The sequence below is a fragment of the Narcine bancroftii genome, chromosome 3 (genome assembly GCF_036971445.1).
Source record: "Narcine bancroftii isolate sNarBan1 chromosome 3, sNarBan1.hap1, whole genome shotgun sequence".
Classification (NCBI taxonomy): Eukaryota; Metazoa; Chordata; class Chondrichthyes; order Torpediniformes; family Narcinidae; genus Narcine; species Narcine bancroftii.
Window position 1 is genome coordinate 244757282 of NC_091471.1, and position 27377 is coordinate 244784658.

Below are 27377 nucleotides of genomic sequence, written 5' to 3' on the forward strand. Positions count from 1 at the left end.
GATGGGCCAAATGGCATACTTCCAAGACATAAGGAAATATGGAAATGTCCCTCTCATAATAACATGCCCAGAACTGAGCAGATTTGAGCACTGATCATGTTCAGTCTCTTGTAAACCTCAATGAAGACAAGTTAATGAGAACATAGTTCTGTTGTCTAGACGGAGTTGAACCTCCCATTTTGGGGAGGAGTTGATTTGCAACTTGTAATTGAAACTGGACAAATTTATTAGTGACCTGGTATGCTTGTGGGCGTTGGTTGGTGGGAGTATCTACTTCCCAGAATTGTTCCTGTCAGGCAGTTCCTCTCTCCATGCGTCGGAGGCATCAGAATTCATCAGACCACGTTGGGGAAAGGGAGGCTGGAGGACATGAAGTGCCCATCTTCCATCCTTGTGATGGATGGTGTGACCACACATCGATCAAGGCTCACTTGGGAAAATTTGGCTGCTTCTCTAAAGGCACAAGATTATGGTTCCACATTCTTTCCCATTAATACTCTGTGCATTTTTCAGTTGCTTGTAGCTATACGACATCCAAACCTCTTTGTAACCTGCCGCTGGAAGCTCCTCCAGAACTCCTCGTCTTTCATTCTTTGCCTTCACCCATGACCAACACTCAGCACTCCAGTACTGGTCTGCAAAACAAGTGCTGAATATCTCCACAGATCTCTTTCTTACTCTTTTTTTTTAACTCTTTGAGATGCTTTTGCAACCTTTCAGCATTCTTTTTCAGATTTCACATTTATTGTCCCACGTGATATCACATACAATACTGAGATTGTTACAGAGTCCAGAGGACCCCAAAGCCAACAGCAATAGATATGCAGCACAACACAGGGTTACTTAAACAAAAGTAGTTTTTAATTATATTTGAACAAGAAAACAGAATTAAACTTTAATTTATTACTTCACCAACCTAACCCACTTAATCCCCCCTCTAATACTAAGCACAGGCATGTGTAACATATATTTAAGATTAGAAAAGTTCTTTGGATCACAGTCCAATCTCACTGGTTGCAGGCAATTCTTGTACTGAGCACAGAAGTTAGCACTCACCAGTCTTTGGTGCTTAACAGGCAAATGCTTACCACTCAGGAGGGTTCTTGCTGGTTTTCCGAGAGAGATTCCTTTTCCAGGACATCCGCAACTGATTCCTTCTCAATCCGTCTTGCTGCCGAAACTTACCCCCTTCAGGGTTGTCCAGATGATCCTCTTTCTTTCAGGTCACCTTTCAGACTGCCAATCTTCTCCTTTGAGCAGGCAGCCTGCCAAAGTTTGCCAGCTTGCCCCTCTGGAACAGATTTCTGTGACTCCTTCTCTCTCACTCCCTCCCTCTCTGAGAGCAAAGCTGTTCTCCCTCTGCCTGTAAAGATCACATGTTCTCCCAGGCAAGCTGCTACATGTTGCTACTTTGTTGCTCCTCTGCAAAAGCACTCTACAAAAGTCCTGCAAAAATTCTGTGCTTTAAAATGTGTGTGCACAAGCTACTCTAGCAATTCCTCCCAAACCACCTCTAAATACTCTGTCACAATTCCTTTTTCCTGTGGGCGCGGCAGAATTACCACTAGTCGAACAAAAAAATAAACTGTACACAGCGTAAACATGTAAACAAATAAAGAACTGTAAACAGATAATGAATGTAAACAAACTGACTTTGCAATACAGAGAGAACAAAAGGAAGATCATAAAATGCGCAAGTACGTGTCCTTAAACGAGTCCCTGATTGAGTTTGTTGTTGAGGAGTCTGAGGGTGGAGGGGGAGCAGCTGTTTCTGAACCTGGTGGGTGCGAGTCTCATGGCACCTCGACCTCTTTGCTGATGACAGCAGTGTGAACAGAGTGTGTGCTAGGTGGTGTGGGTCTTTGACGATTACTGCTGCCCTCTGACGGCAGCGTTCCCCGTGGATGTTCTCAATAGTGGGGAGGGTTTTGCCTGCAATGTCCTGGGCTGCGTCCACTACCTTTTGGAGGACTTTCCACTCAGGAGAATTGGTGTTCCCAGACCAGACTGTGAAGCAGCCAGTCAGCACACTTTCCATCACACCTCTGCCAGGGTTTCACGTGTCATGCCAAACCTCCGCAAAAGCCTTTATTTGATTACATGTGTGCATTGAGTCAGTTTTTTTTTCACACTACCAAAAAATGGTAATTCTGCATCAGCCTCAGGAGAAAAAGAATCTCAGATTGTATGTGATGCGTGCAGGATCTAACTGAATCTGAATGGTTTGCCTTGCAAACACCCCACCCTCCTGCCCCAATTCCAGAAGAATCTTCAGTTGCCAGACTGGGTTTATTAGCCTCCTGTGTCTCCTCAAAACCAGGATGGCAATCCTGTCAGCCTCTGCACAAGAGGCTGCCGAGAAGAGGAGAAGACGAAAGAAGAGTCGAACAAGAGCGCCTCAAGCGCTGGGATTGAGCGCAATGCACCAACGGGCTGGAGAAACCCCGCAGGTCACACAGCATCCATTTCTAACGTGCCACTGTATGTTCACCCTGTTGAACCGAGCTTAATTGTTCCTTGCAAACCACTGCTGTCCACTTGATGGTAATCTGGATCTTCAAACTGTCAGTGCAAACAATACAATTAGTGTCAGTCACTTATCTTGAGGTGTTCTTAAATGGAACTGAGGTAGCCAGAACGAAGATCAGTATTTTTTCCCTGAATCCATTCTTTATTAGAATTCAATTATAATCTTCTGAGGACAGACTGCTTTGAAGTTGTTACACAGGAGACAACTCTTTTATCTTATACTTTAATGAATTGGTAAAATGCTGGAGCAGTAAACATTTGATGTAAAACACAAGAAGGCTAAGATTTATTTACACCTTTTGAGATTTAGAATTCACAGAAGTACCTTGATAACGTTGAAATGTGCGATGGAGTTCAATTGTTATAGAGGACAGGGATCAGTCAATCTGCGTGAAACTCAAAAATCTGCAGATGCTGTAATTGTAGTAAAAATGCACCAAAAAAGCTGGTCTTTTCAGCATCCATAGATATATTGCCGATGTTTCGGGCATGAGCCCTACTTCCAGGAGAATAAACCGGAAGCAGGAAATCTCAGTAAGTCTCAGAGTTCAGACAGCGCTGGCCGGCGGTCGGTGAGGGGGGGTGGGGGGAATCCAGACCAACAAAAGGGGTTAATAGAACATGATAAGGGGCGAGGCAAGAATTTATCATGTTTGTGCGAAAGGAGATGGAAAGGAGAGATGGAGCTGGGGGAAGGCAGCAAGGGGGAGAAGTGAGGGGGTTTAACAAAAGCCAGAGAGGTCGATATTAATGCCACGGGGTTGGAGGGTGCCCAGTCGGAAGATGAGGTGTTGTTCCTCCAATCCAAACATCTCCAATGTTTTCCTGCAGAATAAGCATCAGGGCGCTGGAACAAGTTCTCTCACTGTTCTTTGGAAGTGTGTAAGTGAAACGTGGAAGTCTGCAGACACTGTGGTCATAGTAAAAACACACAGAAATGCTGGAGGAACTTAACATATCTCGCAGTGTCCATGGAAGGTAAAGGTACTATCGTTTCGGGCTCAGGAAGTGATATATCTTTACCTCCAATAGATGCTCTGAGACCAGCTGAGTTCCTCCACCATTTCTGAGTGTTTTTATTTGAAACAGTAAAGTACCATCTTCAACAAAGGGGTTGTTTTTAGCCAACTAAACCTGATAAATCAAACTCTGCAATTGGATCCTTGACTTTCTCATCGGTAAAACAAAGTCAGAACGAATTGGAAACAACATCTCCTCCTCACTAATTGCCAAGGATGCGTGCTTAGCCCACTGGTCTACCCATTATACACCCACAACTGTGCAGACAGGCACAATTCCAATGCTAACTCGGTTCCTGAAGTCCGGGCAACATTCTAATAAATCTTCTCTGCACTTTTTCTATCTTATTGATCTCTTTCCTGGAGTTAGGTGACCAAACCTGCAGACAATACTCCAAATTTGGGCCTCCCCAATACCCTATACAATGTTACCATAGCATCACAAGTCCTGTACTCAATATTTCTGAAGGCCAATATGACACAAGCACTCTCTTTATCACCACCCCTGCACTCTGAATTTCCATATAGCCCCACAACATCTTGAATTCTCCAAATACCCCAGGCCCCACTGAATCTCTGCTCTTTCTACCCAGCCCACTACCACCCTTTTACCAACCTCTCAGCACCAATATTTAGATTTCAGAAGTAGATTTCAGATTTCTGATTTATTGTCAGAGTACATACATGACTTCCTTTTTCCTGTGGGCGATGCAGAATTACTACTTTTGGCAGGGCAAAAATAAATAAAATACCAGACTGAACATACAGATGTAAACATATAAAAAAAAGTGAACAAAATGACAGTGCAATACAGAGAGAGAGAGAAAAAAAATCAATCAATAATCAATAATAATCAGAGTCCCTGATTGAGTTTGTCATTGAGGAGTCTGATGGTGGAGGGGGAGCAGCTGTTCTTGAACCTGGCGGTGCGAGTTTTGTGGCACCAATACCTCTTTCCCGAAGGCAGCAGTGAGAACAGAGTGTGCGCTGGGTGGTGTGGATCCTTGATGATTGCTGCTGCCCTCCGACGGCAGCGTTCCCCGTAAGTGTTCTCGATGGTGGGGGAGAGTTTTGGCTTTGATGTCCTTTTGCAGGGATTTCCGCTTGGGGTTATTGGTGACCCCTATACCAGACTGTGACGCAGCCGGTCAGCACACTTTCCACCGCACATCTGTAGAAATTTACAACGGTCAATCAATGGTGTGATTAAGGCCAGGCCAATAACCTGGAAGTCATTTGGTGAGCAAGAGCCTCTGGTATGCTCGCATCAGTGCCAAAGAATTTTCAGTGTCCCATTTTCTGAGTAAAATCCATTGTAAGGAAAAATGAAGAGTTTATCCATTGAGTGAGTGGGGTGGTTTATACATTGGAGTCACAGCAGACAATCAGATGTTTTATAAATAAATCCAACTATGATATAACCCAAATACCCCAACTGTAATTGGTATGGTTACCTAAGCAGTTACCGCAATGCTATTTTTATGCCAGTGACCCAGGTTCAAATCCAGTGGTGTCTGTAAGGGGTTTGTACATTCTACATAACTTGAACAAGGACTCAAGCCAGAAATTTTTTTAAAATTTTTCTTTACCTCCTATGGGCGCTGCATGATCTGCTGGGCTCCTCCACCATGTTTGTGCTTTCACTACAATCACCACGTCAGCAGGCTTTCATGTTAAACTCCTTGTACATTCTTCCCGTGTCTGTATGGGTCTCCTCCAGGTGCTCCGGCTTCCAAAAATGTTGGTTAATTGGTGCATTTGGGAAGCACAGATTCATGGGCTGGAAGGGCCTGTTATCAATGCTGCAATGTACATATACCCTCTCCTCACTGAATCAATAGCCAACTCTTTTAGGTAAACTGTTCCTTCTTCCTCATTGTACAATGAAAGTGGGCAGGTAATTTTACAAATGTGTTTTACTTTTCCATTTGAACTGACACGAATGATATCTTAACACAATAAAATGCTTGTGTATGGAGATTCTTAGCCCTCGTGTGATGCCTACAGGTCGTGTCTCCATATAACCATATAACCATATAACCACTTACAGCACAGAACAGGCCAGTTCGGCCCTACAAGTCCATGCCGTAACAAATCCCAACCCTCCTAGTCCCACTGACCAGCACCCAGTCCATACCCCTCTAGTCCCCTCCTATCCATGTAACGATCCAGTCTTTCCTTAAATGTAACCAATGATCCCGCCTCGACCACGTCTGCCGGAAGCTCATTCCACATCCCCACCACCCTCTGCGTAAAGAAATTTCCCCTCATGTTCCCCTTATAATTTTCCCCCTTCAATCTTAAACCATGTCCTCTAATTTGAATCTCCCCCTTTCTTAATTGAAAAAGCCTATCCACATTTACTGTCTGTCCCTTTTAAAATCTTAAACACCTCTATCAAGTCCCCCCTCAATCTTCTACGCTCCAGAGAAAAAGCCCCAGTCTGCACAACCTTTCCCTGTAACTCAAACCTTGAAATCCTGTCAACATTCTCGTGAACCTTCTCTGTACTCTCTCTATTTTGTTTATATCTTTCCTATAATTTGGTGACCAAAACTGTACACAGTACTCCAAATATGGTCTCGTAGTTAATGATCTAATAAGTTAATGAATTCTAGGCCGTTTAGATGATGTTTTCTTGCTGATTAAATTGTTCTAATTGGAATTCAACCTGATGAGTAACATAAACTGAAACCCAACCTTTTTATCTTCTCAGACAGAGGAAAGAAAATAACGTTGTTAAACAGGAAAGTCTGCAGACACTGTGATTGCAGTGCAATGCACAAGGGTGCTGGAGAGGTTCAGCTGGTCACACAGCATCTATTGGAAGCACAGGGCAACTAACAATACGAGCCTAAGCCCGTCGTCAAGGTACGATCAAAAATCAGGCAGGCCTGATTAATGAGCGATCAATGACCACTTGCAGACATGGAACAGGTAGTGTTGCGGAGTCCAGAGGACCCCAAAAACCAGCAACAATAGATATGCACCACAACACAAAGGGATACTTAAACAAAAGTAGCTTTTAATTATAATTGAACAAGAAAACAGAATTAAACTTTAACTTATTACTTAACCTACTTACTTAACCTACCTAACCCACTTAATGCCCCCTCTAATGCTAAGCGCAGGTGTGTGTAATGTGCATTTAAGATTAGAAAAGTTCTTTTGATCACAGTCCAATCTCACTGGTTGCAGGCAATTCTTACACTGTGCACAGAAGTTAGCATTAACAAAGTTCACCAGGCTTTGGTGTTTAACAGGCAAATGGTTACCACTCGGGAGGGTTCTTGGTGGTTTTCAGAGAGAGATTCCTTTTCCAGGACATCCGCAACTGATTCCTTCTCAATCAGTCTTGCTGACGAAACCTTCCCCCTTCAGGGTTCTCCAGATGATCCTCTTTCTTTCAGGTCACTTTTCAGACCACCAGCCTTCTCCTTTAACCAAGCAGCCTTCCAAAATTTGCCAGCTTGTCAATCTGCAACTGATTTCTGGGACTCTCCTTTCTGTTTCACACCCTCCCTCTCTGAGAGCAAAACTGCTTGCAAAGATCACATTTTCCCAGGCAAGTTGTATGCTGATATTTTGTTGCCTCTTGCAAAAAGCACTCTGCAAAAGTCCTGCAAAAATTCTTTGTTTTAAAATGTGTGTGTGTGTGTGTGTGGGTGTGTGTGTGTGTGTGTGTGTGTGTGTGTGTGTGTGTGTGGGTGTGTGTGGGTGTGTGTGTGTGTGTGTGTGGGTGTGTGCAAGCTACTCCAGTGATTCTTCCCAAACCACTTCTAAATAATAGTCAAAGGCTTTATTGATCAGAAGGCCCAGACACGCCTCTACATGCTGCTCACGTCCAAGGTAGGTATGAGGGAGGAAACTAGGGCTCTCGGGTTTTATTAGGGGATCTTACGGGATGGGGCTGCAGGAACAGAAGGCAGGCCAGCCCGCCCAGCCCAGTGAGCACATGCCTGGACGTGCCCACAGTATCGTGTTCCACCACACTGAAATTAATGCTGTTGAATTAATGAGGCCAGGTACCAAATGAATCCAAGCAAAGACCTGAAACAGAAAAATTGATTGGTAAAACTGTTATGGGCTTGCATTGTAACATGTGACATCTAGCATTTGAACTCTTGGTCAGATTCATGGGAGAAAGAGGTTGGAGCTGTTTTTAGAATGAGTGTGAGTTGAGAGGGTTCATCAAGCCATTTATTGTCATCTGATTGCACAAGAACAACCCAACGCAACAATGTTCTCCAGTCCTCGGTGCAAAATACGCAGACACATATCCAGACATAATACACATACAGACAAACAATACATATGCAGGATGTGTTCATATATACACATAAATAAATAAACATTTCTTTATGAATATGAGAATCTCAGATGGTCAGTGCGAGCAGTTCCTTTGGTCGTTCAGCATTCTCGCTGCCCGTGGGAAGAACCCTCTGATACTCCTGTATCTCTTTCCCGATGGGGGTAGCTGTAAGATGCTGTGTACAGGGAGGTGGAAAGGGTCTTCATTGATTTTGTGCGCTCTCTTCAGACAGCAATCCTATGTTGATGGGGAGGAAGGTAGACCCCAGTGATCCTCTCTGCCACTCTTACAGTCCTGTGTATTGACCTCCGACCCATGTCTATGCAGCCACCGTACCACCCTGTGATGCAGCCGGCCAGGTCGCTCTTGAGTGAGCTCCTGTGGAATATTGGCATAATGGCACTCGCTCCAGTCTTCTTAGGATGTGCAGCCGCAGTTTCGCCTTCCTGACAAGTGAGAAAATGCTGCGTGTCCACAATAAGTGGACTCCGAGGAAATTGGCTGTCTCCACTCTCTCCATGACAGAGTTGTTGATGTGTGGTGGAGGGTGGTTCTCTTTTTCCCTCAAAGCACCCTTTTCCCAAATCTTGGAATGTTACCCCTCTTGGTGATGGACCCTGGAACTTGAATTTGACCATTCAGATTTCTTTGAGACTCAAAACCTTTGTTCCAGCTGCTCTCTTTAATCTGGTACGTGACCTGCAGAGGCTCTCCGACATTTTCCATTGAGACTTCTCCTGGAGCCCGCTTGCTGACAGCTCTCATTTGACAGAGACGTCACTAAAAATAGCAGCTCTCACCTTCACAGATGTCCTTCTGAACCTGCTGATTAGCACATTTGCCTTCGTGTCTGAGCTAAGTCTACTCATCTCACTGTTGTACCTTCAGCGAGATCAGGAGTCGATTGATAACAGATTGCGTGACATCATTGGTATAACATGGTGTACGAGCAGATGGAACATATTTAGTATCAGCACTCAATCATACCCTAGACTACCAATGTGGCTCAGTGAGCAGAGACTGTTTCTCTGTAGAACTGCATAATCATAGCTTTAGTGTTGCTGCAAGAGCAGAATATTCCCTTCACAGCCCTGTAATTGGTGGTGTTTCATGCATTAATCTAATTGAAAGTGACTTGCGTCAGCAAGCACACAGTTGGCGTGTTCCAGGTCACATGATGGGAAAAGCACGTGCGCATGCGCGTGCACACACTCGTACACAGGTCATACGCTCGCGCGTGCACACCCATGTACACACGTCACATGCCTTCTCTTTATTGACTGGTCCCTTACGTTTGCCCCTCTCTAATTTGTGTGCTCTCAGGTGCCTCTAATAAAGCTGGTATGGAGACTGCGCGTGCAAACACACACACACACACATATATATATATATATATATCTATATGCACACACCTGCCCCCCCCCCCCCCCCACCGTTTGTACTCCATAACCATTTCAGTCCATTGGGTGTTGCATTGCATCGAGGACTCACAGTTTCCCTGATTACCTGGTCATAGAAAAGACTATCTGTTCCATGAGGTTGGCATTGGGCATTTGAATGGCTTGGGTAGTCTAACAAGGGTCTCCCTGGTTATGCTCATGTGGTTTGGGTGGAGGTGGCACCGCCAGCAGTTTTCCAGGGCATTGAGCTGTCTGGTGTAGGTAGCTTAAGTCTCAGAAACACCCAGAAGGGCAGAAATCACCATGGATTTTGAGATGTTCATCATTAAATGCCCTCCTCCTCAACAAACCAAAGGCCATGCATTGAAAACAATCCTTTCATTGAAAGGCCATGCATTGAAAAGACCTTTCCAAGGTATTGATCAGAAAGTGATGGGGCAGGTTGTAAAGGACCTAGATTTTGCAGATGTAAGGCCCACCTTCTCATAACCCTTCTAAGAACATAAGAAAATAAGAAGTAACCGCCTCAAGGGGAGGCAGCTAAAAGGTAAACGCGCCTTGTCTGATGGGACCTTCCATTGTTTCCTCCAGTTAAGATAATTTTTCTAAGGGATAGATGGGACCCTGCAGAGACCCCACCTACACCTAGTGAGGTTGAAGGGAATGCTTCGACTGGGAAACTCACCCATCTTATCCATTTTAAGAATGTTCTCGGTACCCCAAGGTGAGATCTGCAAGCCAGGGCTACACAGATCAAGAGAGAGATGGGAGTCAGATGAGGGCATCACAATTGATGAGAGATTCTGGTCGGACTGGTGTGTGACATTCTAGATTCAGACTGGTTCAATACACTTTCTGCACCAGCTCGACCACACACCACCAAAGATTCGCAAAGCAAAACTAGAGGTGCCGGAGATATGTGGAGTGGAGCCAGGAACATTCATTCATGCAACCTGGTACTGCACAAAAGTGGTCCCATTTTAGCAGGATTTGGCCAATATACTAAGCAGGATAATGAAGGTAACCCAACGATGTATTTGCTGGGGAGTCTGATGGACATAAACTACAAATTAACTAAATTCCAAATTCAATTGCTTTGTCCATAGAAAAAAATGCATAGCGAGGACGTGGAAGTCTGATTCCCCTCTTACTATCAATAGGTGGACCACAGGGAAGCATAGCTGTATACCCATGGGAAAAAAAAATCACGTATAATCTTAGACACAGCACCTCTGTTAAGATATGGCAGCCATATCTGATGTACACGAGAGCGCGACTGTAGCTGCACCCTGACAAAAATTACCAATAGGTGGATTAACAAAGGAATTATATAAGGGACGTCTCCTTGTTCACCATGGTCACTCGTCAGAAGCACCGACACCATATCCAGCCTCTTTTTTTTCAGGGGGTGGGGGTTGGAGGGGGAGAAACACCACATGTTGCTGTGTTTTTGTGGCAGTCTGTGACGTTATCTCCTTGTTTATTGATGGAAAACGCAAAATTAAAATAAAGAAAATAAGAAATAGGAGCAGGAGTAGGCCATTTGGCCCATCGAGCCTGTTCTGACATAGAGATCATGGTTGATCTAATAATAGGCTCATATCGACCGATTCGCCTTTTCCCTTAATTTCCCTACATTGTAAAAATCTATCCAACCTTGCCTTAAATGTATTTACTTAGATCCCATCCACTGCTTCAATGGGCACCGAATTCCATCGATTCACCATCCTCTGGGAAAGGCACTTCCTCCTCATCTCTGTCCTAAATCTACTACCCTGAATCTTGAGGATGTCCCCTAGTTATAGCCTCCCCCACCAATGGAAACTACTTACCTATCACTATCTTATCTATGCCTTTCATCAGTTAATACGTTTCTTTAAGATCCAGTCTCATTCTTCTAAATTCCAGTGAGTACAGCCCCGGATGTCTCAATCTCTCCTTACAGGCTAAACCCCTTCATCTCTGGAATCAATCTGGTGAATCTTCTGTGCATCACCTCTAAAGCCAGTTCATCCTTCTTCAAGTAAGGAGACCAGAACCGCACGCAGTGCTCCAGAAACGAGCTCACCAGTACCTTGTACAGTTGCAACATAACCTCCCTGCTGCTAAATTCAATCCCTCCAGCAATGAAGGCCAACATTCCATTTGTCTTCTCGATAGCCTGCTGCACCCGCAAACCAACCTTTTGTGATTCATGGACAAGCACTCCCTAGTCCTTCTGCACTGCAGTATGGTGCAATCGCTTGCCATTTAAATAATACTCTGATCTTCCAATTTTACCTTCCAAAGTGGATAACCTCACATTTTCCAACATTGTGCTCCATCTGCCAGACCCACTCACTTAACCAATCTATATCACTCTGCAGATTCTCCATATCCTCTGCACAATTTGCTTTCCCACTCAAATTAGTGTCATGAGTAAACTTAGACACATTACACTTTGTCCCGTCTTCCAATTCACAAATGTATAATATGAAGTTCAAATTCCTGGGTGTCAACATTTTCAAGGATCTGTCCTGGAGCCTCTATGTGGATGCAATGATGAAGAAGACTTGCCAGTGGCTATACTTTGTGAGGTGTCCGAGGAGGTTCGGTACATCACCGAAAACTCTTGAAACGTTCTACAGGTGTACCATGGAGAGCATTCTGTCTGGTTGCATCACTGCCTGGTAAGAAGGCACCAACTCTCGGGATAAGAGTAAACTCAACAAGGTTGTTAACTTGGCCTATGACATCACAGGCACCATACTTCACACCATCGAGGACATCGACTTGAGGCGGTGACTTAAAAAAGCAGCCTCAGACCCCCACCGCCCAGGCCACACCCTCTTCACTCTGCTACCATCAGGGAAAAGGTACAGGAGCCTAAAGATGAGCACTCAGTGGCACGAGGACAGCTTCTTCCCCACTGTCATCAGATTCCTGAATGATCAATGAACCAAAGACACTGCCTGACTTTTCATACACGATTATTTTTGTTTTATGTAGTTACATTGTAAGTTGGTTATAACACCGAATTTCATGACTTGTTCATGACAATAAATTTTGATTCTTATTCTGAGCTAAGCCTGGCCAAATACAAAGTATTCACAATATACACACCAACAATTCTCCCGTGTAACATTACAATTTCTGCATGGATTTAAAATGTAATTTTACATCACTTGTGAGCCTTCATTCACCAGAAAGCACTGGTGAACATCATAATTCAGCCCAAGTGTTTCACCCTTTTATAGAAACCATATCTCTGAGGAGCTCCTGTAACCCTTCACAGACTCTGACGGCTTTATTACCCAATTTCACTGAGAATGGAGCAGCTTTTATTGGGCGAGATGAAAATTATGCCACTTCCAAGAACCCCGCTCCCTCAGAGCTTCTGTTTTTAAAAACATTCCAGGGTAAGTTGCGTACAATCAATCCTTATTCTGAACATTAATAAAACCCATGAATAAAGCCACAAACCAACAATTCTCAGCAACGCTAACTGAATAATTTAACAATCACCTGATCTATCGGAGTTGAAAGGATAATCTCACCTACTTGTATTTAAGTGCAGTCCTGGTTCTTACAGAACCTGGGTGAAATGCCCTTTAAGTCTGTACTATAAGATCCCATATACTGAAATGATTCATTCTTTCTTGATTGAGGGGAAAAAATCCATACTGTGTCAATCCATTATCCATTTAATGCCGCAGAAAAGACATTTGACTGTTATTAATACTGCTTGATGTATTCTTTATTTTTAAAGATATTCAATACATAATAAGGGATTGAACTTTTTGGTTTTGTTAGCTTTTATTCAATTCAGGGATGCTTTACTGGTTTTTATAACTATTCAGTGGAATTGGGTATCTTTGGTTATCAAAAAGCTCAAGTCTGGTTATAAACTCCATAGAACTTTTCCAAGCAATGTCGGCAGAGAGGGTGAATGCATAATGAATACCGTGTAAGGTGGCTCCTGAACTTTAAAAATGTCACCCCAAAACCAAAGGTCATCTTATACGCCAATCCTTGACACCGAAGTCTCAGCGCTCCCCCACAGACATGCCCGGTATGTCTGCAATCCACTCCATGCAGGCTTTAAACAGCCTGATAGTGGTTTATTTTAAAATATACTACAACTTATGACCGTAATTGGAATTAAAGGAATGGTCATAACTCGGATTGGTCCCAAGTCAGATTCGTATGTCTTAATGAGATATTAAAGCAATTTTTCAAAAGAAATTTCAACAAATGAACCTTAAATGAAGAATCTCAGCATGTGTACTGTATTTTTAAAAAAATTTGGTTGTATGTGCGAGTGGACATAGGTCATAAATTGAGGACTACTTTGTATTAAATTTAAACTTTTGCTGGGTAATTTGCTTTTAAAATACAGTGGCCAGTGGAACGGTTGGTGAAGGACTATTGCAGCAGTAAGGTGGAATAGTCTTATACAGAGAGCATAGCACAAGCCCTAAATTATAGGTGGAAATTCAGGTGGTGGACTTATACACGAGTTGAATTATACGCCGACATATTCGGTAATGGCAGCAATCTTTCTATTTTCTGTTCTTGCCCACATATTGCTGGTGGTGAGAGTTTGTGTGTGGATATATTGATGTTACAAGACACAGCCATTTACACCAAGGCTTCTGCTAAGTGGTTTCACTTTTCATCGCTGACCAATCTTGCTATGTGTTGCAGGTTTGCAGTCTCACGGGTAAGGATGGAGAGGGATATGTGCATTCTAAATTAGTCTTTATCGAGGGGCAAGAGGTTTATGGTGTGTCGACCCACACCCTCCCTGGTTTTTCTCTCACATTCATTCTTCTACCGAGTTTTCCTCTCCCTTCCCCCTCTGGTCCTACCTGCCAATCATTCCCCCCCTTCCCCCCCCCCCCCCAAGTTTGGTTCCATCCAGCGACCTTTATCTCATCCACTACTGTACTACCAGGCAATCCCTGAACGCGATTGAGTTCCTAGAAAGCGAGCCGACATATGACTTCCCACAATGCAAAGCTGTGTCGTGTGTGCACGTATCAAAAAATAGGTGATGACAATAAATTGAGTTGATTTACATTTTTTTCAAGAGAATTCATTTTATTCCACATCTCAAATTCTTGTGGAGTGTGAGTTCTCGAAGAGGGAATTTTAGTCAGCGTAGCAATTAAGTTTTTTTTTACATTTTAAATCAGGCATACAGCAATGTGGCCCTATGAGTCCGTGCTGCACTAATTACACCCTGGTACATTTTTGAAGGGTGGGAGGAAACTGGAGCCCCCGGAAAAAGCGCAGATTCGGGGAGAATGTACCAACTCTTTACAGACTGCGTAGGATTCGAACCCAGTTCCAGTCCCGATCGCTGGTGCTGTAAAGGCGTAGCGCTAACCCCTTACGCCAACCAAGCTGCCCAGTTAGTTAGCACAGGAGTTGCTTGCCCTGGTAATCTTTCTTCTTCCCTCTCAGTCTTGAGTCAGGGTCTTAACCTGAAATATCTAGTCTGAGTTTTGCCTCTATGGAGGCTGTTTGATCCTCAGGGTCCTTCCATTTTCCAATCACCTGCAACCTCTTGTGCGTCACCGCTTGATCAAATATGATCCCAATTGTAACATTCCCGGGATGACACAAGGATAATATTTTCCCCAACCATTTGCCTTGTTATTCCACTTCCTTAAAATTTAAATTTACACATACAGCACGCCTTTCCGGCCCATGAGCTCATGTTCCCCCCTCCCCCACAAATACACCAAATGACCTACAATTTTTGGAGGGCTGCGGATTCGAACTCAGATGGCATTGCGCTAACTGCTATTTCCGCTGTGCCGCCCACGACATGGGGATTGCTCTAATGGCTGAGAATTTCCCTGATTTTACATGTGCTGTGCTGTGGAAGTACTGTGAACTCTCGGCATTTGCCTTCATCAAAATCTTCACTCTCATCCACACCACCCAGGCCGCGCCCTCTTCACTCTGCTACCATCAGGGAAAAGGCGCAGGAGCCTGAAGGTGAGAATTCAGCTTCTACCCCTCCGCCCTCAGATTCCTGAAAGGACAATGAACCCCCGACACTCCCCTCTTTACTTGCTCCCTTTATTTATTTTGGAAGAGCAATATTTCCACTGTGACGCTGCCGCAGAACAACGAATTTCGTGACATGCTCAGGGCAACAAATTCTGATTATATCGTACACACCTTGCCAATGCTCTCAATCTATCATTAATGCATTCCGTGGGCAAAAGGGATCACATTTTAATTGCATATTGCAAAAGGTCCCTGTAGCTTTCTGAAAACACAATGCGAGATCTGCGTGGACAGACCTTATTCAATAAAAATAACCCTACTTTTCTATTTAGGCCTTTGGGGGTGTTTTATATTGGATTGTTTTGCTTTGAAGCAGAAGGAATTGAGGCCTGACTACAGTGAGACAGCATTAGCAGAAGTTTTCCAGTATCTTGAGCGTAGTCTGCTGTAGGTGGTTCAAGTCTCAGAATGACCCACCAGGGCAGAAATAACTGTGGGCTTTGTGCCTGATCTGAGGTCTACATCTTCATGATCAACCAAAGGTCATACAGTGACAGTGCTCGTGAATGTAATCATCAACGCTTCCCCCCCTCCTCCCCCACCCCCACAGCCATTTCCAAGTATCGCTTGGAAGCTGGGCAGGACAGTCAAACAGTCCAAAGAAAATCAAGTAATTCTCATCTGATTGTAGAAGTGCAACCCGGCAAAACAGTGATCTCCGGTCCTCGGTGCAAAAACATGAAGGCACACAACCTGACATTGCATGCGTACAAGAAACAATAAATATATGCAGGGCAAGTATTCATATATGTAAATAAATAAATAAATGTTGCTTTCATGAGAGTCTCAGATGGTTAATGTGAGGAATTGCTTCGGTCGTTCAGCGTTCTCACTCACTGCCTGTGGGAGGAAGCTGATCCTCAGCCTGGTGGTGCTGGCTCCAATCCTCTTGTATCTCTTTCCTAATGGAAGCATCTGAAAAATACTGTGTGCGGGGTGGAAGGAGCCCTCGATGATTTTGCTCAGCCTGGCGGATCATGCCAATGGTGGGGACCTGCAGTAAGTGGCGTAAATCCCAGCTTATGGATAGGAAAAGATTGGGGAGAAAGGCAGGCAAAGGCAAGGTGCTGGAATCGGTAGCCAACTGTTGGGTCGAACGGTGTCAGTGGGAGGAAAAGAAGAGTCAACGTTTCAAGCGAAACTCTTCATCAGGGCTGATTAATTCTATCCACTGCTACAAATTCCTCTTGAAATTTGTCCCACTGTGTGAAAATATTACTCCTCAAAGGCAAACAAGAAAACCTAGTGAAGCTGGGGTCTACAAACCCGAGATCCTTGTTGCGGGAGGGGACAAACTGGGAGATCTGAAAATGGAGCTGGAAACTGGAGTTTCTCCTCAGCTCCCTTTTAAACCCTTCCCCTTTCAACCCAAATGGATGACCTCTCATTTTAGACCTTGCCACCCGAGAAAGAAGACTGTGACCATTGCTATCTCTACCTCAGAGAGATGTGACCATTGTTACTATATTTGTATGGGTGGGACACTTTGGTTGGCATGCGCAAGATGGGCTGAGGGGCCCTTTGCAACATTGTCCAACTCCACACTGTAGAATCAATAGATTTCCCTTGAGGAAATAGAGGTGCATGAGGATCTGGCAGGAACTTGGATGGCACAGTCAGCATAATGCAATGCTAGCATGGTGCCAATGACCCAGGTTCAAATCTGGCGCTGTCTGTAAGAAATTTGTACGTCCTCCCTGCTCCAGTTTCCTCCCGCCTTCCAAAACATATGGGGGGGGGGGATTTGTAGTTTATTGGGGTATTTGGACGGCATGGGCTCATGAACCAGAAATGTAAAACAAGATCAGGCATGGCCTCCTCCTGCCTCTGTTCCTTTCATGTTACTATGTTCTCTTGTGCTTTGATCCAACATATCTACTGTCCCCATTTCTTCATCAAAGAATAACAATTCCAAAGGCTCTCACTGGATATGCAGCTGATCATAGCAAGAGTGCCCAGGGGATGGCTGCAAGATAGGATTAAATCCTAAGCCTTTATTAGCAAGGCATTATTGACAGGCACATTAAACTGGAATCTTTATACTGAGATGCTCCATGAAATAGCCACGGCAATTAACACGAGGCGACAGTTTTAGGAAGGTGTTTCTTTCCAGAAATTTGATGGCATAATCCTGCTTGACAGAACTGGCCTGGAGGGAATATCAGACTGGCAGAGGTGGCTTGCCTCAGATAAGATGGAAAACTGACACTTTGGCGGGGGCCTGCAAAGCACTACAGGTTGAACCTCTTTAATCCGGCGATGTTGGGACCTGGCCATTGCCGGACCACAGAAAGTGCCGGAAATGGACCCCTTCTATGTAAACATATCAAAACTTAAAGCAGGAAATAATACCATGGAGTGGCATGGACTGAGGTCCATGTCTTGCGCTACTTGTTTGTACTAACGTCCCGATTGCTGGCGTTATAAAGGCATTGAGCTAATCGCTAGGCCAACCAAGCCGTCCCACAGTATCATTTTCTATTTCAAGCTTTGTTCTACCTTTGATTGTCAGGGTTTATACTAATGGTGGCAGATTCAAAATGTGCTGGACCACAGAGGGCCGGATAATTGAGATTCAACCTGCACTTCAAAGAAGTGGTAAATAAGAGGTCGTAGGAAGTGAGGAACCCTCCTGTACAATAGGAACATCACACTGGCTAAATTCTATTTCAATCTCTCTTCTAATTGTGATAAATGTCTAACTGAAAAAGTTTCACTTTTTCATATGTTCTGGGTGTGTCATTTTCTCTCCAATTTTTTGGGGAAGGGATATTTTGTACCTTGTCTTTAGTTCTTAATTTGACTCCAAATCCTTATCTCACTCTCTTTGGAATAAGTGGGCCATCTGGTTTACTACTGACTTCTTCACAGACCCTCGCCTCCCTTAACACCATTTTAACGAGATGGAGAGATCACAAGAAAGCAAGACAAAGGAACAGAAGTAGGCCATTCAGGCCATCAAGTCTGCTCTGCAACCTGAGCTAAACTGATGTCACATCTAGTTCCAAATTCTAGATTTTTCCCCATATCCCTTGATACCCAGATACCTATCAATCTCCACCTTAAACTCCCCCAACGATCGGGCCTCCACGGCTGTATGTGGCAACGAATTCCACATATCCATGACCCTCTGGCTAAAGAAATTTCTCCTCATCTCTGTTTTAAATGGTTACCTTTGAATTCTAAGATTGTGCCCTCTTGTCCTGGATTCGCCCACCAAAAGCAACACCTTATTTGCATCTATCCTGTTCAATCCTTTCAGCATTTGAAATGTTTCAATGAGATCTCCTCACATTCTTCTATACTCCAATGAACACAGTCCAAGAGCAGCTAAATATTCCTCATATCATCCTGGTAAATCTTCTTTGCACTCTCTCCAACATTATTATATTCCTGGCCCAAAACTGCACACAGTTCTCCAAATGAGGTCTCACCAGTGCCCCGTAGAGCCTCGTCAACACCTCTTAACTCTTGTACACTATTCCTCTTGAAATGAATGCCAACATAGCATTTGCTTTCTTTACTGCCGATCCAACCTGGTGGTTAATGTTCAGATGATCCTGCACGAGGACCCCCAAGCATCTTTGCACTTCCGAATGTTGAATTTTCTCCCCGCCCAAATAATAATCTGCCTGTTTACTTCCTCTTCCAAAGTGTACATTTCTCAACAGTCCATCTCATCCTGCCATTTCTTTGCCCTCTTTCCCAAACTGTCCAAGTCTCTCTGCAACCTTGTGGTTTCTTCAACACTTCGTACTCCACCACCTCTCTTGATATCATCTGCAAACTTGACCACAAAACCATTCAATCCATAATCTAAATCAGAGGAAGGGAGAAAAGATGGTGGGAGTGGGTTTCTAATGGAAACTGGAGAAGTTGATGTTAATACCATCCAGCTGGAGGTGTTTGTAACATCACCTTGCTTTTTCCTGCACTCTGATGACCGAATATCTCTTTTTAATTTAGTTTAACTATTGTATTAATTTTTTTTCTTTATGAAGTATCAGTTCTAACGCAGCAAGTAAGAATTTCAATCCATATGGTATGTACATTGTTTAATATGCATAACTCATTGACATCATCTCATGTTCGAAGACACATACCTAATGAGTCAGTCAAAGAATTCAGCAGCAGGCCCTTCAGCCCAGCACCCATGTAACCACCAAGCAATGATGTGGAGGTGACAATTCATGAATGGAGGAATTTCAGGGCACATACATGACGTCACATACAACCCTAAGATTCCCCAGTATGTTGGTGGGAGTAAACCAGGGTCCCCGGAGAAAACCTACGAAGGCACGGGGAGAACATGCAAATTCCTTGCAGACACCGCAGGGTTCGAAGCCCGGTCTAGTCCCTAATGCTGGTGCTGCAGAGGCATTGCGCTACGCCAACCATGCCGCCTTAAAGGAACCCCTGATAGAGTTTGTGGTTGAGGGGTCTGACGATGGAGGGGGAGCAGCTGTTCCTGAACCCGCCGGGGGCGAGTCTTGTGGCACCGAGACCTCTTTCCTGATGGCAGCAGCGAGAACAGAGCGCGCGCTGGGTGCTGTGGATCCTTGATGATCGCTGCTTCTCTCTATTGTTCTCAATAGTGGGGAGGGTTTTGCCAGTGATGTCCTGGGCTGCATCCACTACTTTTTGGAGGGCTTTACGCTCAGGGGTATTGGGGCTCCTTTTCTCTGTCTTTCCCATGCTCTCGCTTTTTTTCTTTCATTCCCCTTTTCTTTCTACACCCTCTCTATTGATCAGCCACATATCCAACATGTTTCCTGGAGTCTCAGGCAGTATGAACCAATTGGCTACTAGGAGGATTAGTGCCTGACTTTCATTGCATCCCAGGGCTGGAGGGGGGATTATCAGGAAGCTATAATCTCCAGAAATGCCACAGTAGAGAGTTAAACACTGATTAAAGAGGTTGTTTACAGTGTTCACAGCTACTGGGAGTGAGCATACTGAAATCTTCAAACACTACTCTTTCATAACACCTGTCAGACTAGGTGATATTGCAAGAGGCTTCTAAATAAGGCATAATTTACTCCAATCAGTTTATTAATGGAACACTTTCAATGTAAAACCTGTCAGAGCAGAGCATTCTCCTCATTAACACGTTGAATGAATTTTTAAAATGTATCCCTCACCTGCATGGAGAATTCTCATTTTAATTTGCTCTTCTGTTGTCATGGAAAGTTTTGTGTCATTAGGTTGATGGGGAAGTATTTGAATCATATCAGGCAAAGGTGAATTAAGTGACACTATTGGATTAGCAATCAATGATCTCTTCGGGGCGGCTTGACATTCGTTGGCAGTTAATGGCTTTTAAATGTACTTGCAGTAGAAAGCACAGCAGCATCCAGATTTCAGATTTATTGTCCAAGTACATGCATGACATCACATACAACCCTGAGATTCTTTTTTACTGCAGGCGCGGCAGAATTACCACTAATTGGTAGTGCAAAAAGTGAACTGTATGCAGCGTAAAGCCAGCAAAGAACTGTAAACAGATCATGAATGTAAATAAACTGTCTGTGCAATACAGAGAGAACAAAAAGAAAATCAATGAGGGGCACAAGTCAGAGTCCTTAAACGAGTTTGTGGTTGAGGCGTCTGATAGTGGAGGGGGAGCCGCTGTTCCTGAACCTGGTGGGTGCGAGTCTTGTGGCACCGACACCTCTTGTCTGACGGCAGCCGCGAAAACAGAGGGGTCTGTGGAATTTGGCCCAAATCTAGGAAAATGAGATGAGCCCAGAATGTCAACCACTCTGAATGGAAAATAAAAGATCTTTCAGGTGCCTCAAACCTCTCCCATCTCACTTGAAACCTGTGCCCTCCAGTGCCAAATACCTCCTGAATTGCAAAGAGTGACAATGAGGAGGTTATTGTCATACACATGGTCTTGTATCATGGCATGTTGGCTGCAGAATACTGGATCGGAGGTCAATCCCCAGAACCATGAGGGTGGCAGCGAGGAACACTGGAATCTCCCTCCTCTCTATCGGCGTGAACCACACCATTGTCTGAAAAGAGTGTGGAAAATCTTCCCCCTCGGGGAAGAGATCCGGGAGGATCAGAGCCAGCGCCACCAGGCCGAGGAACAGCTTCTTCCCACGGGCTGAGAGAACACTGAACGACCAAAGGAACCACTCACACTCACCCTCCGAGACTCTCCTATTCACAAAGCAATACATTTATTTATTTGTATTTTTAAAGACTTGGTATTGTTTGTCCGATTTTAAATTTAGATTTACACAACACAGCAACAGGCCCTTTCGTCCCACCAGCCCATGCCACTTAATTACACTCAAACAACCTACAACTCCCCCCAAACCCCTGGTACATTTGGTCAGGCTGGGAGGAAACTGGAGCACCCGGATGACAAGGAGAGAACATATAAACGCCTTACCAACAGTGTGGGATTCGAAACCCGGTCCCGGTCACTGGTGCCATTACAGCATTGCCCTAATCTCTACACTAACCATGCAGCTCCCCATGTCTGGCTGTGTGTCTGCATGTTTGCCCTGAGGATCAGAGAACGCTCTTTCATGGGGTTGTACACGTTCAATTAGATGATGATAAACTTGACACATTGAACTTTGAACGTATGAGCTGAAATTCTTACTGCAGCTGAGCAGGTTCTAGTTAAGAACAAAACTACAATAGTGAAAGCATTGAGTAAAAAGAGACACTAAATACATAAGCTAGTTATAAATATTCAAAAATAATGCAGGTGCAATTAAATTTGTGTTGTCGGAGCACTCCTTGATCAGTGAACCAGGGTGTAGTTCAAAGAGTCTGATAGCTAATGGAAAGATACTATTCTTGAACCTAGAGGTTCGGGTTTTCATGTTTCTGCACCTTTGCCCAAAGAAAGCAGCGGGGAGAGGTTGTGCCCAGGGTGATTGGGTTCCTTTATGGAATTGGCTGCCTTTCTGAGGCACCACTCTGCAATTGGTGGGAGGCGATTGACCTGGCTGCATTCACTACCTCTTGCTGTCTTCCTAGGGAGATGAATTCACAAATAAGGCTGTGATGCAGCCAGCCGGTGTCCCAGTGAAACACGAAAGTCTGCAGATGCTGTGATTGTAATTGCAAACATAGAAATGAAGGAGGAGCCCAACAGGTCTCACAGCGTCCATGGGAGGTAAAGATCTGTTCCCGACACTTCAGGCCTGAGCCCTTCTTGAACAAAAAGGCAGGTAGGCCGTGTCCCAGAGTAAAACCTTTTTGGGTTAGAAATAAAAACAGTTTTGGAGAAAGTATTAATGGTAAAACTCCCATTAGGATCCAATGTTATTTTTGTTGGGTGATATTAAAGTGATTAGTCTCAAATTAAAATTAACTAGGTATCAAATTGAATTTTTACAATTAGCTCTAGCTGTTTCTAGAAAGTGCATAGCCATGACTGAAAATCAAATGCAGATTTAAGGATGGAGAGATGGGATGCTGCATTCGCTCTTGTATTCCACTTGAGAAAATAACATAATTTGTGTAATAAACTTCATTTCTCTTTGAAAATATGGAGCCCATACTTACAATGTGTTGGTTTGGACTCTCTGAAAGCTCGCCCTTAGCTCCAGTACTATGGGAAATTAGATTTTTTACTAGGATTCTACTTATCTTTTTCTTTCTTCATTTTTTTCTTTTTTTTATGTTAAGGATGGGGGGTAGGAAAGGATGGGGATAAGGGAACATTTATATATATATATATATATACACACACACACACACACACACACACACACACACACACACACACACACACACACACACACACACACACACACATGCACACACACATACACCACAGGCATTTTTTTTCAATTTATTCATTTAATAATTGTAAATGTGGTTCTAAAATTGTTAAATAAACTATTTTTTAAAAAGCAGGTAGGGCCCCATATAAAAGGGCTGGTGGAAAGGGGAGAATGGGAAGGTGAAGAGTCCAGACCAACAGACAAAAGATGTTTATTGGATATGATAAGAAGACAGGAGCATGAAAAGTGAGAATTGAATGGGGAGAGGGTACACTTTTGGCTCTGTGAAAGGACACAGAGGGAAACGGGAGGAGAGAGCGAGAGAGAGAGAGAGAGAGAGAGAGAGAGAGAGAGAGAGAGAGTGGTAGAGAGATTGGGAAAAATTATGGTGGGGGTGGGGAGAGGCTGACGGAACCCAGAGAAGTGGATGGTTTGTGCTCTTCCCCCAACCCCCCATTATTTCCCCCTTTCCTCCCGCCCTTTTTCACTATGGGCCCCTGACTACTTTTGCCTCATACCTTGAGGAACAGCCCGAAACGTCGGTAATATGATTTCTTTACCTTCTCCACTGTGAGACCTGCTGAGTTCCTCCAGCATTTCTGTGCTTTTACCTTCCACGCTGCCCTGGAAATTGGATGGAATATCCAATGACTAATGAGCAATTTGACAAATGCTTTTTCTAAAAAACCTCTGTAAAAACTTAACATTGTTAGGTTAGGCCACCTTTTCATTGATCAAAAGAACACAGTCCCAATTATTCTGCAATCAAATTGTTTATATAATGAAGAAGAAAGTGAAGACCCAAGAGTTGCTAACAAAGAAATATCCTTATAAAATTTAATCCCATTTCTACCCATTTGGGGTGTTCAACTCTATCATCATTCAGCTGTTTCCTCGGGAAAAAGAAACGGGCTGAGAAACAGCTTCTTCCCACGGGCAATGGGAAAGCTGAACAACCAAAGGGAGTGCTCACACAATCCATCCGAGACTCTCAAATTCACTAAATAATATTTATTAATTTATCTGTACATATGAAGTACTTGTCCTGCATCTGTAGTGTTTGTTTGCATGTATGCTATGTCTGGTAATGTATCTGCATGTTTTGAACTGAGGACTAGAGAACGCTGCTTCGTTAGGTTGTACTCGTGCAATCGGATGACAATAAACTTGACTTCACTTCACTTTTCACAGAAAATAGGTTACAGTCAAGTAAACAGGTGAGAAATAAAAGTCTGCAGACATCATGATTGCAGGAAATAAAATCAAAAATGCTGGAGGAACTCAGCAGATCCCTCAGTTTGTGCAGGAAGTAAAAATATAAAATAAACTTTTCAGGCCCGAGCCTTTCTTCAAGGGACCTTGGGCATGGAAGACTTCCACCTGGGAGTGGGTGGGACAAAGATGGAGGAACTGGGAGGAAGGAATGGAATCCTTACAGGGGGAGAGGATGTGAAGAGGTGCGGTTGAGGTAGCTGTGGGAGTTGGTGGGCTCATGAAGAATGTCTGTTGACTGCGTGACTGCCGAGATGGAGACTGAGAGGTCAAGAAAGGGGACAGGGTTGCTAGACATGGGCCGAATTTGAGGTCGGGGTGGAAGTTGGCAGCAAAGTCGATAAAGTCAAGAAGCTCATCGTGGGTGCATGAGACATTGAAGTCGAGGAAGAGTTGAGGCACCTTGTCTGTGTTGGCTTATAGCATACAGAGTACACAGTGGGTGGAATGATCTCTTTTAGTGTCTAAAGAAAGCTTGAAAAGAAACCCTAGCTATCACTTCAACTCAAGTCCAAAGGCTTTGACCTTCATGCTCAGAAAACCTTTCTCTGCCCTGACATTTGGGTTACAAGATATTGATTGCTTCTATGAAACAAGATCGCAGGAGGCATCTCAGCTGCTCATCTTCAACCCTCATTTCTGCAGCCGAAAATCTAACGTGAACACCCAAGCACAGTAAGGTCTCGGGATAAAGTGGGAGACGAGCCATTGTTGAAAATGTTTTCATCAGGAGATACAATAGATTCTAAATTGAATCTTATTTTTTAAAATTCTCTGTGAACTTTATGGTCTGCACGGTTGGTATAGCAGTTAGTGCAATGCCTTTACAGTGCCAGAGATCAGGACTGGACTGGGTGGGGGTTTGAATCCCGCACTGTCTGCAAGGAGTTTGTACGTTCTCCCCATGTCTGCGTGGGTTTTCCCCAGGGGATCTGGTTTCCTCCCATGGTTCAAAATGTACCGGGGGTGTGGATTAATGGGATGTAAATTGGGCGGCGCGGACTCGTGGGTCGAAACGGCCTGTAATCATGCTGTATGTCTGTCTGTATTTATGTATTCTTTCCACTGTGTTAATGTACCAATTCATTATTTTGAGCTTGCAATCTTAAAAATGACAAAGTGTGAATAATTTTACACATATCTAATTGCATTAATTTCCTTCCAAAAAAAACCAGAAGAAGAGAGGCAGCCAGATCTTCTGTTGGCTCTCAGACTGGTGACACACTCCACGTGTGGAAGTGAAAGTAATAATCAGAACTGCTAAAGCAAACAAAACAATGAAGAAAACACAGACAAGTGAATGAGCCCTCAGATGGATTGTCTAGTGCTGAACACCTCATCCCACAACATAAGAGATTTGATTTTTAAATTTAGACATACAACACAGTGACCCCAATTTACACCCCATTGACCTGCATCCCCGGTACATTTTTGAAGGGCGGGAGGAAACTGGAGCCCCCAGGGAAAACCCACGCAGACATGGGGAGAACGTACAAACTCCTTACAGATAGTGAGGGATTCGAATCCCGGTCTTGATTGCTAACACTGTGTGTGTGTGTGTGTGTGTGTGTGTGTGTGTGTGTGTGTGTGTGTGTGTGTGTGTGTGTGTATGTGAGTGTGTGTGTGTGTGTGTGTGTGTGTGTATGTGTGTGTGTGTGTGTGCATGGTGTATTCATGTCTGTGTTGTTAGTATGTGTGTGTATGTTTATGTGTGTTGTTAGTGTGTGTGTGTGTGTGTTCGTGTCTGAGTGTGTATGTGTGTTGTTAGTGTGCATGTGTATATGTTCGTGTCTGTGTGTGTGTTCATGTCTGTGTGTGTATGAGTGTGCTGTTAGTGTGCACGTGTGTGTGTTCATGTATGTGTGTGTGTGTGTGTGTGCACGGTGTATTCATGTCTGTGTTGTTAGTATGTGTGTGTATGTTTATGTGTGTTGTTAGTGTGTGTGTGTTCGTGTCTGTGTGTGTTCATGTCTGTGTGTGTTCATGTCTGTGTGTGTTCGTGTCTGTGTGTGTATGAATATGTTGTTAGTGTGAACGTGTGTGTGTGTTCATGTGTGTGTGTTAGTGTGTGTGTTAGTGTGTGTGTGTGTGTGTGTGTGTGTGTGTGTGTGTGTGTGTGTGTGTCTGACTCCATGATTTAAGCCACTATTTTTATGTCTGCACCTTATGTGCCTCTATGGATGAGTGTCTGTGGATGTTTTAAATTACACCTCAGGACGTCCACCTTAATATATTTGCTAAAGTGCTGAGCAGTCCAATATCTGGTGAACTAAACAGAATCATTAGATCCTGCTGCTGTCGCTCTCCCTCTCTCCCTCCCTCCCTCCCCCCTCTCTCTCTCTCTCTCTCTCTCTCTCTCTCTCTCTCTCTCTCTCTCTCTCTCTCTCCTCTTGCCTGTGCCGGGCTCTGTTCATGCTGGGAACTCGGTGATGCTGCAGCACCAGTCTCTTTCAGCAGCTCTCTGTATAAACAAATATACAGATTTCCCACCCAATTACCCCCCCCCCTTCCCTTCCCACCCTTTCTTTTTGATGCTCTCCCCATATCCTCAACAATGGGGTTCTGACAGAGCCTTGTCTGCGTTCAGCAACACAGCAGCCTGCACGGACAGCTGGCTATAAATACAGAAGCAGATTCCCCCTTCCACAGTAAAATAGCATAACCTGAGATCAGAAGTGAAGAGGTGGCTGGCAGTCTCTCCCTCCTTACCTTCTCGTTCAAAGAATGCATCCCTCTATCACCTTCTCTCTCCTCGTGCTGTTTGGTGTGAGCCCTTGCCAGGTACGTGCTTTCTATTCTATACATATATGACTGGATCTGAGCAGAGCATTCACGTCTTGCTGGGGCTTGTGATGCTCAGGACAGGCTCACTGAGCACACGCAAGGGACTATCAGTGGAAAGGTCCCTTGTGGGTAATCTTTCTGCGTATATGTTTTCGAGTTAATGGCTTGCCAGTGGTGCTCTAAGTGGATAAGATGTGGGTTTTAAGCTTGTCTTTGCTCATCTTGTCAGTTGGAGGGTGAAAGA

The 27377-nt window shown here is 44.1% G+C and overlaps 2 long non-coding RNA genes across 2 annotated transcripts in view; one reads left to right on the plus strand and one right to left on the minus strand.

Annotated features, from left to right (window-relative positions):
- The window catches only part of LOC138756439 (uncharacterized), a 79212-nt gene that overhangs the window by 22220 nt on the left and 29615 nt on the right, over window positions 1–27377 (plus strand). Inside the window, exon 2 of the long non-coding RNA XR_011353071.1 lies at window positions 6265–6419. This is a non-coding gene — a long non-coding RNA (uncharacterized lncRNA). The remainder of the gene's footprint in view (window positions 1–6264; window positions 6420–27377) is intronic.
- On the minus strand, window positions 7379–27124 carry LOC138756438 (uncharacterized). Its single transcript, XR_011353070.1, has 3 exons — window positions 27059–27124; window positions 23638–23701; window positions 7379–7598 (listed from the first exon to the last, which is right to left on the minus strand). It is a non-coding gene; the product is annotated as an uncharacterized lncRNA (long non-coding RNA).